The sequence below is a fragment of the Schistocerca nitens genome, chromosome 10, assembly GCF_023898315.1.
Source record: "Schistocerca nitens isolate TAMUIC-IGC-003100 chromosome 10, iqSchNite1.1, whole genome shotgun sequence".
Taxonomy (NCBI): domain Eukaryota; kingdom Metazoa; phylum Arthropoda; class Insecta; order Orthoptera; family Acrididae; genus Schistocerca; species Schistocerca nitens.
The window spans coordinates 87,798,387-87,810,874 of NC_064623.1; the positions used below are offsets into that span (position 1 = coordinate 87,798,387).

Here is a 12,488-nt window from a genome sequence, read left to right on the forward strand (position 1 = left end):
TGGCGGCGGTGCACAAATGCTGCGCAGCTAGCGCCATTCGACGGCCAACACCGCGGTTCCTGGTGTGTCCGATGTGCCGTGCGTGTGATCATTGCTTGTACAGCCCTCTCGCAGTGTCCGGAGCAAGGATGGTGGGTCTGACACACCGGTGTCAATGTGTTCTTTTTTCCATTTCCAGGAGTGTATTTAGCGACGAAGCGTCATTCACCAACAGCGGTAACGTAAACCGGCATAATATGCACGGTTGGGCAACGGAAAATCCACGATGGCTGCGAACATCAGCGACCTTGGCGGGTTAATGTATGGTGCGGCATTATGGGAGGAAGGATAATTGGTCCCCATTTTATCGATGGCAATCTAAACGGTGCAATACATGCTGATTTCTTACGTAATGTTCTACCGATGTTACTACAAGTTGTTTCACTGCATGACAGAATGGCGATGTACTTCTAACATGATGGATGTCCGGCACATAGCTCGCGTGCTGTTGAAGCGGTATTGAATAGCATATTTCATGACAGGTGGATTGGTCGTCGAAGCACCATACCATGGTCTGCACGTTCCCCGGATCTGACGTCCCCGGATTTCGTTCTGTGGGGAAAGTTGAAGGATATTTGCTATCGTGAACCACCGACACCGCCTGACAACATACGTCAACACATTGTCAATGCATGTGCCAACATTACGGAAGGCGAACTACTCGCTGTTGAGAGGAATGTCGTTACACGTATTGCCAAATGCATTGAGGTTGACGGACATCATTTTGAGCATTTATTGCATAATGTGGTATTTACAGGTAATCACGCTGTAACAGCATGCGTTCCCAGAAATGTTAAGTTCAAAAAGGTACGTGTATCACATTGGCACAACCGAAATAAAATGTTCAAACGTACCTACGTTCTGTATTTTAATTTAAAAAACCTACCTATTACCAACAGTTCTAAAATTGTGAGCCATATGTTTGTGACTATTACAGCGCCATATATCACAAGGCGAAAACAGTGGTCCAACTAAAACATTCATATTTCTTTACGTACTTCACGAATATGTAATAAAAAATGGGGATTCCTATTTTTAAAAAAACGCAGTTGATATCCGTTTGACCTATGGCAGCGCCATTTAGCGGGACAACCATAGCGCCATCTGGTTTCCCCCTTCAAGTTAGACAAGTTTCGTTCTTTGTAGTTTTTTCATTTGACTTCTGTTTCGTGAGATATTTGGCCCGGTCACGATCAATGGACCAACCTGTATACGTAATAAAAGGGGAAGCGTTATAAAAACGTAAATGTTGCTTTGTTCAGAATCATTAATCACCGAAAGTTCTTGACCGACTGCTTTGAAATTCTTTGGTATATACGTGTGTTTTTATTTACTTATTTTTTAAAATATATATGTAATTCATAAATTTAGATAAATTTAATAATGGGAAAACGTTATAACATACACACACAGCAAAAAGAGTTTCGCATCAGCCCGGTTGCAAGAACTCCTGAAGACAGATATTGACTGTGGATATTGTATCACAGACACAGCCCCTTTGACTGTTCAGAGATGTCGAAAAACCCGCCTAAAGATGTAAACAACCATGCATGTGCAGCGCCTATTAGAAGGAGCGGGTCCGACAGCCGATCACTTACAGTCATTCCACCAGGAAGGAGGTACATGGCTCGTGTTGTCTTGAGTTCAACCATGCCTAGAATACCAATACCGCGGTTCGATCGCGTCCGCATTGTTGCTTTGTGTCAGGACGGGCTCTCAACAAGGAAAGTGTCCTGACGTCTCGGAGTGAACAAAAGAGATGTTGTTCGGACATGGAGAAGATACAGAGAGACAGAAAATGGTTCAAATGGCTCTGAGCACTATGGGACTTAACTTCAGAGGTCATCACTCCCCTAGAACTTAGAACTACTTAAACCTAACCAACCTAACGACATCACACACATCCATGCCCGAGGCAGGATTCGAACCTGCGGCCGTAGCGGTCGCGCGGTTCCAGACTGAAGCGCCTAGAACCGCTCGGCCACTGCAACCGGCTACAAAGAGACAGGAAGTGTCGGTGACATGCGTCACGTAGACCGCCCAAGGGCTACTACTGCAATGGATTATGGCTCGGAGGAACCCTGACAGGAACGCCACCATGTTGAATAATGCTTTTCGTGCAGGCACAGTGCGCCGTGTTACGAGTTAAACTCCGCGCAATAGGCTGCACGATGCGCAACTTCACTCCCGACGTCCATGGCGAGGTCCATCGTTGCAACCACGACACTATGCAGCGCGGTACAGATGGGCCGCCAACATCCCGAATGGACCGCTCAGGATTGGCATCACGTTCTCTTCACCGATGAGTGTCTCTTATGCCTTCAACAAGACAATCGTCGGAGACGTGTTTGGAGGTAACCCGGTCAGGCTGCACGCTTTAGACACATTGTCCAGCGAGAGCAGCAAGGTGGAGGTTCCCTGCTGTTTTGGGGTGGCATTATCTGGGGCCGACGTACGCCGCTGGTGGTCATGGAAGGTGCCGTAACGGCTGTACAGTATGATGCCATCCTCCGACCGATAGTGCATGCATATTGGCAGCATATTGGCGAGGCGTTCGACATCATGGACGACAATTCGCGCCCCCTTCGTGCACATCTTATGAATGACTTCCTTCTGGATAACGACATCGCTCGACTAGAGTGGCCAGCATGTTCTCCAGGAATGAACCCTAGCGAACATGCCTGGGATAGATTGAAAAGGACTGTTTATGGACGACGTGACTCACCAACCACTCTGAGGGATCTACGCCGAATCGCCGTTGAGGAGTGGACAAACTGGACCAACAGTGCCTTCATGGACGTGTGGATAGTACGCCACGACGAATACCGGCATGCAATAATGCAATAGGACGTGCTACTGGTTATTAGAGGTACCGGTGGGTACAGCAATCTGGACCTCTGAAAGTCACGCTGTATGGTGGTACAACATGCAATGTGTGGTTTTCATGAGCGGTTAAAATGGCGGAAATGATGTTTATGTTGATCTCTATTCCAGTTTTCTGTACAGGTTCCGGAACTCTCGGAACCGAGGTGATACAAAACTTTTTTTATGTGTGTAGAAACTAATGCACTTACGGTGATATTTCATTTACCGGTGGAAAGCGTAGATGACTGGATCTTCTGGAGAGAAATAATTCTGAAGTGACTAATTAAAGCTGGATACAGAGGCGACAGCAATCAACATAAGAATTTTGAGTGTTTAAGCACTTCTAGGAGAACAATAACGGGAAAGTGAAATTTAAATATGATTGTGTAATACGTGAGAAACATTCGATAACGTACATACGACATTATCTATTGCAGTATAATTTGTAGTTGGTGGTATTGTGTTGATTGTTGTTGACAGGGTCTTGTTTCGGCTGGAACGTGGAATAACATTGGCAGAAAAAAATGGCAACACCAAGAAGGAGTTGTGCGACGTAAGCGGAAGTTTGTAGGCGTGTTTCTACATCTGAAGGCCGATATCTATTCAAATTTCTCGCCAGTCGCATAAGAGTGGCGTTAATAGCGCTACTTTGAGGTTGCAGGTGAGGTTTGGTTTAAATACACGTTGTAACGGTCATGAGCGTTAGTTACCTTTAAGATTGAATGTGGCAGGAATAATGCTACTGTACAGAATTGCTGGCAGCGGTGCTCATGGGAATGTCCGGTTACAAGAAGACCAGACTCCAGACGGGTACGGTGCACAAACGACAGGGGGAGACCATCATGATCGGTGTATGACTCTGGCGCATTGTCCTCCCTCTGCAGCAGATATTTTTGCAGCAGTTGGCACCATAGTGACACAGTGAACTGTTACAAATCTGTAACTTCAAGGATAGCTCCTAGCCGGACGCCCTGTAGTGTGCATTCCACTGATCCCAAACCACCGCCATTTATGACTTTGGCGACCACAAGCGAGAGCTCATTGGAGGGCATGGTTGGAGGTCTGTAGTGTTTTCTGATGAAAGCTGGTTCCGCTTCGGTCCCAGTGAAAGTTGCGTGTTGGTTAGAAGGAGACCAGTTGAAGGCATGCAACCAAACTGTCTGCGTGCTAGACCAACTGGACCTACGGTACAGCTGGAGCTATGGTCTGGAGTGCTATCTCCTATGACAGCAGGAGCACTCTCGTGGTCATCCCGTGCACTCTGACTGCAAACGTGCACGTGAGTCTTGTGAGTCGGTCTGTTGTGCCACCAATCTTGAACAGCTGTCCAGGACGCGTTTTGCAACAGGTTAACGCTCGCCCACATACCGCTGTTGTAACCCAACACGCTCTACCGAGTTTTGACATGTTGCCTTGACCTGGACGATAAACACATCTGTCTCCAATCGAGCACATATGGACATTATCCCACCATCTCTACATCTTGGGCCTGGTGCCCTTCCATTCATTGAAACTACCACTTTTCTGGGGCTCATGCTCGATAGGAAACTCTTTTGGTCCTCACAAGTTCTTACCTGGCAGCCCACTGTACACAGTCCCTCCATCTCCTACGTGTCCTCACTGGTACTACCTGGGGTGCCAATCGAATCACTCTCGTCCATTTGTAACGGTCCCTTGTCCGTTCGAAACTCGACTACGGGTGCTTTGTTCATGCGTCTGCACGCCCTACCCTCTTACACCGTCTCTACACTATCCACTATTGTACCATCCGTTTGCCCACTGGCACCTTCTACACCAGCGTGGCTGAGAGTCTGTATGCTGACGCTGCTGAACTACCACTGTCCTACCGCCGTGACTTTATCCTCAGCAGGTATGCATGCCGTTTGTCTGCCATGCATGGTCATCCATCCTATGCCTCCTTCTTTGATGATAGCTTAGATCGTCAGTATGGTGCTCGTCCGCCTTCCCTGTTACCTCCTGGAGTCCACATACTACGGCCGCTTAACTCCACACTACTTGCAACTTTCCCAGTCGGTGTGAACCCTTCACCACCCTGGCTTCGTGAAGCGTCCCATGTTGGACTTCATTCGCTTCCGAAGGACACTACTCCAGCCTGCGTCTATCGCCTCCAGATTAGCGACCTTCGCATGGAACTTCGCGATGGTACCTTTGTAAACACTGATGGCTCTTGGACTGGCCGTGGGGTCTGGTGTGCCTTTGTCATTGGCACTGATGTCTTTCGATATGGACTTCCGCCACATTTCTCTGTATTTACAGCCGAACTTTTCGCCTCGTATCAGGCCACAGAGTACATCCAGCGACACAGACTTTCCAATTGTGTGCTCTGCTCAGACTCACTCAGTGCCCTCCAAAGTCTCTGCGCGCTGTCCACTGCCCATCCCTTAGTGCAGCGGGTTCAAGAGAACTGTCACTTGCTCATTCTTGGTGGAGCCAGTGTGATGTTTCTGTGGGTCGCTGGTCACGTCGGTCTGCCAGGAAACGAGGCTGCTGACGCTGCTGCCAAGGCTGAAGTCCTTTTACATCAGCCCACTAGTTGCTATATTCCCTCCGAAGATCTCTGCGTTGCCGTCTGTCAGGAGGTGGTGTCCCTTTGGCATCGCCAATGGTTCTCCCTTCACGGGAATAAGCTTCGGCTCATGAAGCCTCTCCCAGCGCCTTGGACGACGTCATCTCGGCCCTCCCGCCGGGAGGAGGTTAACTCGGCTGCCTATTGGGCACTGCCTTTCTAACCATCGTCATCTGCTTTGCGGCGCTACCCCACCACTATGTATACATTGCGCACAAATTTTAACTGTCCTCCACTTCCTGCTGGAATGCCCTTTTTCTAACAACTTACGTCCCAGCTCGGGTTTGCCGTTTTAGCGAATGACGCGCTGGTTGCCACCGCGATTTACTTCTTAACCGCCGCAGCAATATGGCGAAGACCATTTAATTTTTAGTATTGGACCTCCATTACTGCATGGTTTTTTAGTCCTTTTCCAAGTGACTGTTTTTAGCTGTCTCCTATACTGTCCATTGGGACTGACTCATAGTCGTTTCACTCTGTGTTCGTGTTCTCCAGTACAGCTGTATGACCCCAGCTGTTTTTTGCGCCCTAGCAAAGCAAAACAAAACAAACGACAGCTCGACCGTATGCAGAAACAGCATTAATCGTCGCCGTATAGACCGGTCAAGAGCGCGGAACTCCATCCTCGAAATTGACATCCTGTGCCTGTACAACAGAATGCATGCACGTCAGCCTGCTTGCATTCAACATCCTGGCCCTCACACCGGTTATTAGTATACCAGAATTTCACATTTGGAATGACTACTCTCGGACTTACATTATCCTGTGATCTTGAAATGTTCCCTAGACAAATGTATTCCAGAAATTTTATTACTCTACATTAACTACTCTACTGGCCATTAAAATTGCTACATAAAGAAGATGACGTGCTACAGACGCGAAATTTAACCGACAGGAAGAAGATGCATTCACACAAGGTTGGCGCCGGTGGCGACACCTACAACGTGCTGACATGAGGAAAGTTTCCAACCGATTTCTCATACACAGACAGTAGTTGACCGGCGTTGCCTGGTGAAACGTTGTTGTGATGCCTCGTGTAAGGAGGAGAATGCGTACCATCACGTTTCCTACTTTGATAAACGTCGTATTGCAGCCTATCGCTATTGCGGTTTATCGTATCGCGACATTGCTGCCGATGACTTTTAGCAGAATATAGGAGGGTAATACGGAACGCCGTCCTGGGTCCCAACGGCCTCGTACCACTAGCAGTCGTGATGACAGGCATCTTATCCGCATGGCTGTAACGGATCGTGCAGCCACGTCTCGATCCCTGAGTCAACAGATGTGGACGTTTGCAAGACAACAACCATCTGGACGAACAGTTCGACGACGTTTGCAGCAGCATGGGCTATCAGCTCGGAGACCATGGCTTCGGTTACCCTTGACGCTGCATCACACATCACAGGCATGAGCGCCTGCGATGGTGTATTCAACGACGAACCTGGGTGCAAACGTCTGTTTACAGCATCATGATGGTCGCATCTGTGTTTGGCGAAATCGCGGTGAACGCACATTGGAAGCGTGTATTCGTCATCGCCATACTGGTGTATCACCCGGCGTGATGCTACGGGGTGCCATTGGTTACACGTCTCGGTCACCTCTTGTTCGCATTGACGGCACTTTGAACAGTGGAAGTTACATTTCTGACCCGTGGCTCTATCCTTCATTCGATCCCTGCGAAACCCTACATTTCAGCAGGATAATGCACTACCGCATGTTGCAGGTCCTTTACGGGCCTTCCTGGATACAGGAAATGTACGCTGTCCCAGTCAGCACATTCTCCAGATCTCTCACCAACTGAAAAACGTCTGGTCAATGGTGGCCAAGCAACTGCCTCGTCACAATACCCCAGTCACTACTCTGTGGTATCGTGCTGAAGCTGCATGGACAGCTGTACCTGTACACGCCATCCAAGCTCTGTGTGACTCAATGGCCAGGCGTATCAAGGTCGTTATTACGGCCAAAGATGGGTGTTCTGGGTACTGATTTCTCAAGATCTATGAACCCAAATTACGTGAAAATGTAATGAGATGTCAGTTCTAGTATAATATATTTGTCCAATGAATACCCGTTTATTATCTGCATTTCTTCTTGGTGTAGTAATTTTAATGGCTAGTAGTGTATGTTTCGGTGATGCGATTTTTTCTGTCAGTGTATTTGGCATAGATTTGTAACAGTTCGAGTAGTCGAACAGGTAGTGGAGGGAGCAGCGAGTGAGGCGGCGGTGACCACCGGACCGGGCCGGGCCGTACCTGCGGACGCAGAGGCGGCCTGGCGCGCTCCAGCACGAGGTCGTCGTGGAGCCCGGGGGGCGGCGGGGGCGGCAGTCGCGGAGGCGGCGGCGGCGGCGCCCGCGGGGGTGGCGTCGGGGGCGGGCCCAGCAGCGCGGCCAGCAGCGCGCCAGACGCCAGCGCCGCGACGCCCAGCGCCGCCAGGCAGACGCATGCACAGAGCACGGTGCGGCGTCGCGCCATCACCCAGCGGACGGCGAACACCACCTGCTGCCGGCGGCGGGCGGCGCTGCAACAGCCGGGTTTCAAATGTACCGCTTTGTTTCACCTGACCTTCAAACGCATGCCGGCCGCTGTGGCTGAGCGGTTCTAGGCGCTTCACTCCAGAACTGCGCTGCTGCGACGGTCGCAGGTTCGAATCCTGCCTCGGGCATGGGTGTGTGTGATGTCCTTACGTTAGTTAGGTTTAAGTAGTTCTTAGGGGACTGATGACCTCAGATGTTAAGTCCCATACTGCTTAGAGCCTTTTTTTTTTTTTTTCAAAAGCACTCACAATATCCGGTTTCTGAATTAACCGATCTTCGGTTTTTTACTACTTTTATTTCCAGCAATATATCACGTCGGAGCATAAGTTCGTAGCGTTTATCCGTAAGTTTAATAAACAAAACCGATACTAATAGCAGAGACTTTAGTTATCAATAACATATTTTATTTATTTCATTTATTTAGTGAAATTGTTTGAGAAAAATTAATAGAAGAGTAAGGGTGTACATTAAGTCCGGGAACACTTTCAATTATTTATTGCACAAAAGCCAAACGTTGTACAGATATCATACATATGTCATTTTGAAGAGAAACTCTGAAACTTTTTTTTGTCATGTGTACCGCCACAGCGTAGTTTGGTAATTTGCCGATAGTCAAACATGACGAGTTCAGGAGCGGAGCGAGCTTTCTGTGTGTTGGAGTTCGACAAAAAAAAGCGTGCTACAGCTGTTCAATGGATGTTTAGAATCAGGTACGGTAAGAAGCCACCAACAAGGAAGGCCATTTACTCCTGGCACAGCCGGCCGGGGTAGCAGATCGGTTCTAGGCGCTACAGTCAGGAACTGCGCGACTGCTACGGTCGCAGGTTCGAATCCTACCTCGGGCGTGGATATGTGATGTCCTTAGGTTAGTTAGGTTTAAGTAGTTCTGAGTTCTAGGGGACTGATGGCCTCAGAAGTTAAGTCCCATAGTGCTCAGAGCCGTTTGAACCATTTTTACTGCTTTGTTTGGGCTTGACCATTCCTTTCTCTTCCTTAAGTTAGTATAAAGACACCATTTCGTGTCCCCAGGAACGATACAGGATAGGAATCATCGTTCTTGTTCACGAGCCAATTAATAACGAGCAAGCAGAGAACCACGTATGGCCACCTGCTGACATTTGTCATGTTGCCTTAGAGCTTGCGGTACCCATTCACCCGATTTTTGAGCCTTCCCATCACATGAAAATGTCGCACAATGGTGGAATGATCACGGTTCAACACATTTACCGGTTCTCGAGTACACTGACGTGGAACGTTGTGGATTAATGCTTTTAAACGATCTTCATGAAACCCCGAAGGTCTTCCTGAACGTGGAGAGTCAAAACGAGGAAACCCTTTTCTTGCCGTGCTCTGTCCAATGGCTTTATTCCCATTCACGGCGCAAATATTTCTGACTCCTTCTGCAACTGTTACCTCTTTACTGAACTGAAACAGACGAACAGGTGGGAAATGTTCTGATTTCTCCATTTGGCACTCCATTTTCCAGCAACCACAGCTCCACTCACTATATCCAGATGTCAAAATGACAATAGGTAAACTCACATAACAAAACAACAGTGAACTACAAATTAAAAAGGACTTCCGACAAATAAAGTTGTAGCAAGCGGAATACCAATGTACACTCCTGGAAATGGAAAAAAGAACACATTGACACCGGTGTGTCAGACCCACCATACTTGCTCCGGACACTGCGAGAGGGCTGTACAAGCAATGATCACACTCACGGCACAGCGGACACACCAGGAACCGCGGTGTTGGCCGTCGAATGGCGCTAGCTGCGCAGCATTTGTGCACCGCCGCCGTCAGTGTCAGCCAGTTTGCCGTGGCATACGCAGCTCCATCGCAGTCTTTAACACTGGTAGCATGCCGCGACAGCGTGGACGTGAACCGTATGTGTAGTTGACGGACTTTGAGCGAGGGCGTATAGTGGGCATGCGGGAGGCCGGGTGGACGTACCGCCGAATTGCTCAACACGTGGGGCGTGAGGTCTCCACAGTACATCGATGTTGTCGCCAGTGGTCGGCGGAAGGTGCACGTGCCCGTCGACCTGGGACCGGATCGCAGCGACGCACGGATGCACGCCAAGACCGTAGGATCCTACGCAGTGCCGTAGGGGACCGCACCGCCACTTCCCAGCAAATTAGGGACACTGTTGCTCCTGGGGTATCGGCGAGGACCATTCGCAACCGTCTCCATGAAGCTGGGCTACGGTCCCGCACACCGTTAGGCCGTCTTCCGCTCACGCCCCAACATCGTGCAGCCCGCCTCCAGTGGTGTCGTGACAGGCGTGAATGGAGGGACGAATGGAGACGTGTCGTCTTCAGCGATGAGAGTCGCTTCTGCCTTGGTGCCAATGATGGTCGTATGCGTGTTTGGCGCCGTGCAGGTGAGCGCCACAATCAGGACTGCATACGACCGAGGCACACAGGGCCAACACCCGGCATCATGGTGTGGGGAACGATCTCCTACACTGGCCGTACACCACTGGTGATCGTCGAGGGGACACTGAATAGTGCACGGTACATCCAAACCGTCATCGAACCCATCGTTCTACCATTCCTAGACCGGCAAGGGAACTTGCTGTTCCAACAGGACAATGCACGTCCGCATGTATCCCGTGCCACCCAACGTGCTCTAGAAGGTGTAAGTCAACTACCCTGGCCAGCAAGATCTCCGGATCTGTCCCCCATTGAGCATGTTTGGGACTGGATGAAGCGTCGTCTCACGCGGTCTGCACGTCCAGCACGAACGCTGGTCCAACTGAGGCGCCAGGTGGAAATGGCATGGCAAGCCGTTCCACAGGACTACATCCAGCATCTCTACGATCGTCTCCATGGGAGAATAGCAGCCTGCATTGCTGCGAAAGGTGGATATACACTGTACTAGTGCCGACATTGTGCATGCTCTGTTGCCTGTGTCTATGTGCCTGTGGTTCTGTCAGTGTGATCATGTGATGTATCTGACCCCAGGAATGTGTCAATAAAGTTTCCCCTTCCTGGGACAATGAATTCACGGTGTTCTTATTTCAATTTCCAGGAGTGTATAAAATATGAACGCTACGGACTTATGCATCAACGTAAAGAGATCGAACAAATATTGAAAAAATTCTAACACTCTCTCAGACTCTCGCATTATACGTTTCAACATCTACACCTACGTGATTACTCTGCTATTCACAATGAAGTGTCTGGCAGAGAGTTCAATGAACCACCTTCAAGCTGCCTCTCTACCGATCGACTCTCGAACGGCGCGCGGGAAAAACGAGCACTTGAATTTTTCTGTGCGAGCTCTGATTTCTCTTATTTTATCGTGATAAGCATTTCTCCCTATGTAGAGGGGTGCCAACAGATGTTTTCGCAATCGGAGAGGATAACTGGTGATTGAAATTTCATGAGAAGATCCCGTCGCAACGAGAAACGCCTTTGTTTTAATGATTGCCACTCGAATTCACGTATCGTGTCTGTGGCATTATGTCCCCTATTTCGCGATAATACAAAACGAGCTGCCCTTCTTTGTACTTTTTCGACGTCATCCGTCAGTCCCACCTGATACGGATCCCACACCGCACAGCAATACTGCAGACAGGGAGGACAAGCGTAGTGTAAGCAGTCTCTTTAGTAGACATGTTGCACCTTGTAAGTGTTCTGCCAATGAATCGCAGTCTTTGGTTTGCTCTACCCACAATATTATCTATGTGATCGTTCCAATTTAGGTTATTTGTAATTGTAATCTCTAAGTATTTAGCTGAATTTACAGCAATCAAGTTTGTGTGACTTATCGCGCAATCGAAATTTAGCGGGTTTCATTTAGTACTCATGTGAATAACTTCGAACTTTTCTTTCTTCAAAGTCAATTGCCACTTTTCGTACCAAACAGATATCTCATCTAAATAATTGTGCAACACATTTTAGTCATCTGATGACTTTATAAGACGGCAAATGACAGCATCATCTGCAAACAGTCTAAGACGGCTACTCACATTGTCTCCTTTGTCGTTAATATAGATCAGGAACAATAGATGGCGTATAACACTTCCTTTTGGTACGCCGGATATTACTTTTGTCTTACTCGATGACTTTTCGTCTATTACTACGAATTGTGACCTTTGTGACAGGAAATGACGAATCCAGTCGCGCAGCTGAGGCGATATTCCATAGGCACGCAGTTTGGTTAGAAGAAGCTTGTGAGGAACGGTGTCGAAAGCCTTCAGGAAATCTAAAAATATGGAATCAATTTGACATCCCCTATCGATAGCATTTATTACTTCATGAGTATAAAGAGCTAGTTGTGTTTCACGATAATGAAGTTTTCTGAATCCGTACTGACTATATGTCAATAAATCTTTTTCTTAGAGGTACTTCATAATGTTCGAGCACAGTATATCTTCCGAAACCCTACTGCAGATCGACGTTAGTGATATGGGCTTGTAATTCATCGGATTACTCCTATTTCCCTTTTTGG

The 12,488-nt window shown here is 48.5% G+C and overlaps 1 long non-coding RNA gene across 1 annotated transcript in view; it reads right to left on the bottom strand.

Moving 5' to 3' along the window:
- Positions 1-7,925: 7,925 nt before the first annotated feature.
- Positions 7,926-12,488, bottom strand: part of LOC126210565 (uncharacterized) — a 290,752-nt gene continuing 286,189 nt past the window's right edge. The window contains exon 3 of the long non-coding RNA XR_007540703.1: positions 7,926-8,011. This is a non-coding gene — a long non-coding RNA (uncharacterized LOC126210565). The remainder of the gene's footprint in view (positions 8,012-12,488) is intronic.